This window comes from Priapulus caudatus, unplaced genomic scaffold (assembly GCF_000485595.1).
Source record: "Priapulus caudatus unplaced genomic scaffold, Priapulus_caudatus-5.0.1 Scaffold799, whole genome shotgun sequence".
NCBI lineage: Eukaryota > Metazoa > Priapulida > Priapulimorpha > Priapulimorphida > Priapulidae > Priapulus > Priapulus caudatus.
Window position 1 is genome coordinate 29,126 of NW_014577860.1, and position 5,710 is coordinate 34,835.

The following is a 5,710-nucleotide window of genomic DNA, read 5'->3' on the forward strand; positions in this document are numbered from 1 at the left end:
CTCTCTCTCTCTCTCTCTCTCTCTCTCTCTCTCTCTCTCTCTCTCTCTCTCTCTCTCTACTCTCTCTCTCTCTCTCTCTCTCTCTCTCTCTCTCTGAGAGAGAGAGAGAGAGAGAGAGAGAGAGAGACACTCTCTCTCTCCTCTCTCCTGCTCTCTCCTTTCTTTTTCTCGATTTTCGCCGCCCAACTATTGTCCCCACCACTGTAATCATTTATTCGTGCAAGAAGCATGTTCTCAACTCACCCGATGATCACACGGGAAGCGAATCGAGAGGAAACTCGTCTCGTCATTTCACTCGCACGATAATCCTTTCAAAGCGATCTGTCTATTTTACGGCAGATGGGTGTTCGAGGTGAGAACGCGAATCCGAAACGAACGGAAACGAGATTCAATTATACGCGCAGACCAACGTCGCAAACAGACGCTAGGGAGATGCTCACATCCTCTCTCTCTCTCTCTCTCTTTTTCTCTGATTCTCTCTCTCTCTCTCTCTCTTTCTCTCTCCCTCTCCCACCATCCCTCCCCCTTCCTCTCTCTTTCTCTCATTTTCTCTCCCTCCTTCCCTTCCCCTCCCTTTCTTTTATACACATGTGCTGCTCTCTGGTTAATTATTGTATTGAAAGCGTCGCACGAGGTCTGCTCATCTCACGAGGTCTTTTCTCATTATACCTTTCTGCCTCCCCTGCTCCTCCTCTTCATCCTCCCCGTCCTCCTCATGTTGTCCCGCCTCATGCTCCATGCTACTGCTACTGCCCCGATCCTGTCCTGCTCTGGCCCTTTAATCCTGCTTCATGCTCCTGTCGTTGCCCCTACTGATGGCCATCATTCTTCTTTTCGCCTCCTTCTCCTGCTCCCCTCCTTCTCCTCGGGCTTATCCCGCCTTCCTTCTTGCTCGAAGCTTGGCCCATGTTTGGTATTAATAATATTGTTGACCAGTTGCTAGTTGCGATTGTTGTTATTGTGATATCGTGCGACGCCCTCGCTGGTAGCCCCAGCGCGCACCCTGAGTTGGCGCAAGAAGCGAGAAACCGCTGACATGTATCACTCAACGCGCCGCAGGTGAGCGCCAGGTGGCTCCTAGAGACCGAGGTGGAAGGGGAGAGATGGACTCACTCACAACCTCCGATGTGTCTGCGCACACTCACTGCCCATGTCAGCACTCGAATACTAGCTACTGTACGCGCACTATGAAAGTCTGCATGATATCACACATCCCGAACACTCTACAGTAATGCACATGCACGGTTAATATCGGACACATTCTAAACACAGCTGCTCTCCCACAAACCTCCGGCGTGTCTTCCCCTTTTCGCGCCCTTTCTGTCTATTGTTTCCACTTCCTGGAACTGTTATCGCGGAGGGTACACAAAAATGGTTCATTGCGGGACACCCCCCCCCCTAGTGCCATCTCTCGTGAAATAAAACTGTAACACCAACTACAGAAACGCACGATACTAAAAGCGAATCTGCTACACTCCGCCCAACTTAAAATTGAAAAGCCCCTGCTCAATTTATACTACCAAATAAAAATAAAACATAGCAGATGACACATGCTATACTAACCACGGCAAACAACCGCACGTTGTAAACACACACTCCGCTAAGAACAAGGGGCAACCGCCCAGCGGTAAACATTACAAAAGAATGCGTCAACTACAAAATAAACTAATCGCGGCACGGGGCGCTTAGTGGGCCCCGGCACTATGCGAAGTTCCTCCCACACTGTGACGTGGCCTCCTCCATGTCCACGGGTCGGTAGAACGTTTGGCGTCGACGGCGATCCTGTAGGTTCCCTGGCCCCCGGGAACTCGCTGTGTTACTGTCTCAGTCTCACCACGTGTTACTGTCTCAGTCTCACCACGTGCTATGTTCTCGGTCTCACCACGTGTTACTGTCTCAGTCTCACCACGTGTTACTGTCTCAGTCTCACCACGTATTATGAGTGTTCCACAAAGAGGGAAGAGTTCCATGACCTCTACAAGATAAGAGAGAAGAGGAGAGTTCCATGAAGAGTTCTACGACGACAGGTTGGCTTCGCTCTTTTCAGTGTTCGTCTTCTGCCACCCACCATCTATTTAGTCTGTCGAGCGGCAATCACGTCGCCGGCGCTCGGGCGACAACACGCAACCCGCTCCTCGGCGGGTCTACACGGGCAAGGCGATATCTGCCCGCACAGGCAGTAGGCGTGACCCTACCACCCGCGTCGTTACTCCAGATCGACACGTGCCATCCCCGTCCGCTCCGCTAACACATCCGGCAGTGTTGGAAAGGAGGAGTCGTAACCCCGCGAGCGTGATCAGCACCTGCAGGAGACTCTCGAGGCGTCGTACGCTTCGTCACTTCCTCCTCTCCACAGACTCGTGCAGTGTTATCTCACCATGGGGGCCTACCCCAGTTTGAGCGATCCTAATGCCACCGTAGAGGTCTCTTCTTCTTCCCTCCCGCTGCCACTCATCTTTCTCAGCATCCCCGTTATCTCTGCTTCAGCATCCCCGTCATCTCCGGCTGTGCTGTGGGTGAAGGAGGTAGATCCGCTGAGATTTCTGCGACGCACTGTTCCAACGTTATGTCGTCGGCGCGGACCAGTCCTTGGTCAGCGGGCATCTCGCTTACCTCCTCAGCAGGTTCCTGCCTATCCTCCACTACGTCCTCACGTGGCTCAGCCACCTCGTACTCTCCGCCTCAGCATCTCCGTTCTTTCTGCCTCAGTATCCCCGTCATCTCCGGCTATGCTGTGGGTGGAGGAGGTAGAACCGCTGGGATTTCCGCGACGCACTGTTCCGACACTATGTCTTCGGCGCGGACCATTCCTTGGTCGGCGGGCATCTCGCTTATCTCCTCAACGGATTCCTGCCTATCCTCCACTACGCCCTCACGTGGCTCGTCGCACCAACTCCAACCTCTCCGCCTCGGCGAGTCTCGCTACAGCGCTCTCTAGTGCCGCCTCCTTCTCAGCGACAGAGAGATTCTTCTCCTTCAGGCAGCTCTCCAGCGTGCTCACTGCGGCTTCCTTCTCGCTCAGCTCCTTCTGCAGGCCGAACAGCAAGGCTTCCTTCACGCTCAGCTCCTTCTGCAGGCCAGACAGCGAGGCTTCCTTCTCGTTCAGCTCCTTCTGCAGGCCAGACAGCGAGGCTTCCTTCTCGTTCAGCTCCTTCTGCAGGCCGGACAGCAAAGCTTCCTTTTCACTCAGCTCCTTCTGCAGGCAGGACAGCGAGGCTTCGCTCTCAATCGCAGCACCATCCCGAAGCTGGTTATGGAAGCCTCCCTTCCCAAGTAGCTCGCTACTTAGGCTTGGACACAGTAGCTTCCTTTTTTCGTGGAAGTCTTCCTTTCCCACTAGCAACTTCCTCTAGAAGACAGTGCTCCCTCGAGAACCTCTTGCATGTCGTGCAGCGTCGGCATCCGACGGTCGCCGCCACCGGTGTGGCCCAACCTCATCAGCCAATCGTCTGCACTTTGAACAGGAATGATCGCTCTCATAATACAGGCGTGAGGTAGCGAGGTGGTGAGCGTGAACTTTCTTCTGGCATGACCAAAACTGCCTTCGCGTCACGCATGCCTGTCACCACCTTACGCTTCTTGCCTTTCTTCTTTGCCCTCTGAAACTTCGCCAGCAGCCCACGACCGGCTGCCAACTTTCGTTTTCGCTCCTCGTCTTCCATCTCTAACACTGTCCTCTGAAATTTCGCCAGCAGCTCACGACCGGCTGCCAACTTTCGTTTTCACTCCTCGTGGTCCATCTCTAACACGCCATATCTTCTTCTCTCCTCCTTCCACTACTGCGCACAAATGGTGTCTGTTTGGTCCCATCCAACGCCCTGCATCTCCAACTTGGCCCCGACTGTCTGGCGTGTCGTTCGTCGTCTCGCCATCACGTCGCAATCCTGGTTTACGGCTCCAGTGTAACGGATTTGCTATCTCTTTACCTAACCGACTACTACCATTGGCCGTGGTATAGGTCCAGTTGCCGTTGTCGCCGCGCACCCTGACAGGACCGTTACTCCCCGTCCTTTAGGATTCGATCACAAGGATCGTGACGAGGACGCTAGTACGAGTACGTACGTATGTACTAAGTGTTACGAGAGCCCAAACCCTCTCATAACTTGAGATTAAGATGAAAATAGCACAGTTACACATAGAATTGTAATTATAGTGATATTATATTATATATGAATGAGTAAAATGTGTGTTTTTCATAGAAAATACATCAGAAAACTTACTTATTTACTGAAGATGAACTAAAACAAACATTTACAAGTGGGCGTTTGTTCTCTTGTTTTGAAGGGTTGTTGCGTTAAAGCAAAGCAAAGCAGCCAATCAGAGGAACCCGTGTAGGACGTTTACGCATTTGCGGTACGGAAAAAATAGACGCACACCGCGTAGGTTCACGTATACCACACCGTACAACTCGTGTAACGTTGAGAAATGTACACAGTCTCTGCATGAGGCGAACAGCATGCACTCACAGGATAATGTTCTTTTATTCTTTGATTCAGCACAGTTACAAACGTCAGTCGTATTCTCGACTCACTCCCGTCTCTCCCATTTCCTACATCTCCCCCCCCCGCCTTCATCTCTCTCCTTCATCACGTCCCCTCGCTCTTCCATACATCTCTCCTTCCTCCACTCCTCTCCCGGCCGCGAATTTATATATCTCGGGCGTGGCTTTTCGGTGGACACGTGTTCTCCCTCACACGCTGGACCTCTCGCCTATCTGCCCTATTGAACGTTTGACGCCCCATTCTCCTCGCCACTGGCTGGCTGCCGATATTCCCGGTTGCATTAGCTATCTCTTAGAGTTGCTACTGGCTGATTATGTTGGCCACGTCTCTTATGAATGCTCTTTAGAACTAATGACTCCAACATCACTCTAAAGCTAATAACACCATATGTCTTCCTAAAGGTTAACAATGCCAGTTGGCTTCTAGTGTCAATTAGTGTATTAAGACGCTCTTCAAATAGGTTCTGATCCAAGCGTCCGAAATGGGTTCGAAAAAAGAACCCTAACCCTAACCCTAACTTTCACTCGCATCAATTTGCATCGCTACACTAGCTCTACCTCCCATTATCCAATGATACACCATTTCCCCGATTAACGTCGTAGTTATAAAGTACGTAGTAATTAGGTTCCTGAAAACCCCGACTTTAACTGAAACGACGTTAAATGAAACGCTCTGCCACCTGATCGCGTTTTAACCAAAGATAGCTTTTAAAATATTAAAAAAGTTAATAATCCACTTACGCAGTGGTGGTAGCATTTTTTTCAACGACGTTGCAACGAAACAACGTTGAATTCAACGACGTTAATAGTGGTGTTGCTGTACTCATCTTTTTCTCGCTATAGCCAGCAACTACAGCAGCGTCCGCGAAAGGCGGGCACGTTATCACAGCTAGGATGGCAGGAAGGGGCGAGGGTAGAGCAAGGAGTCGTGGATCGTCTTCATATACTCGTGGATCGTCTGCCTCCTGCGCTTTCCCGCCCGCCGCCGAGACGTGACGAGGATTTCACGCATCACATGCCGGAACCGCAAACTAGTGCGAACGCACGCACAGAGAAAAAACCGCCCATGACCTCGCTGCACGTAAAACCACCCGCAGTTACGATCGATCTGATATATCTAATACTGACGGCCCGTTTCAGCTGAGGAAGAAATACGCCTCGTGAACCTGTCTCCGCGTGTATATGTGAACATTTCATTTTTTTTACCGA

The 5,710-nt window shown here is 51.4% G+C and overlaps 1 long non-coding RNA gene across 1 annotated transcript in view; it reads right to left on the reverse strand.

Moving 5' to 3' along the window:
* The window catches only part of LOC106813614, a 13,377-nt gene extending 8,357 nt beyond the window's left edge, over positions 1-5,020 (reverse strand). The window contains exon 1 of the long non-coding RNA XR_001394488.1: positions 5,003-5,020. This is a non-coding gene — a long non-coding RNA (uncharacterized LOC106813614). The remainder of the gene's footprint in view (positions 1-5,002) is intronic.
* Positions 5,021-5,710: the final 690 nt, after the last annotated feature.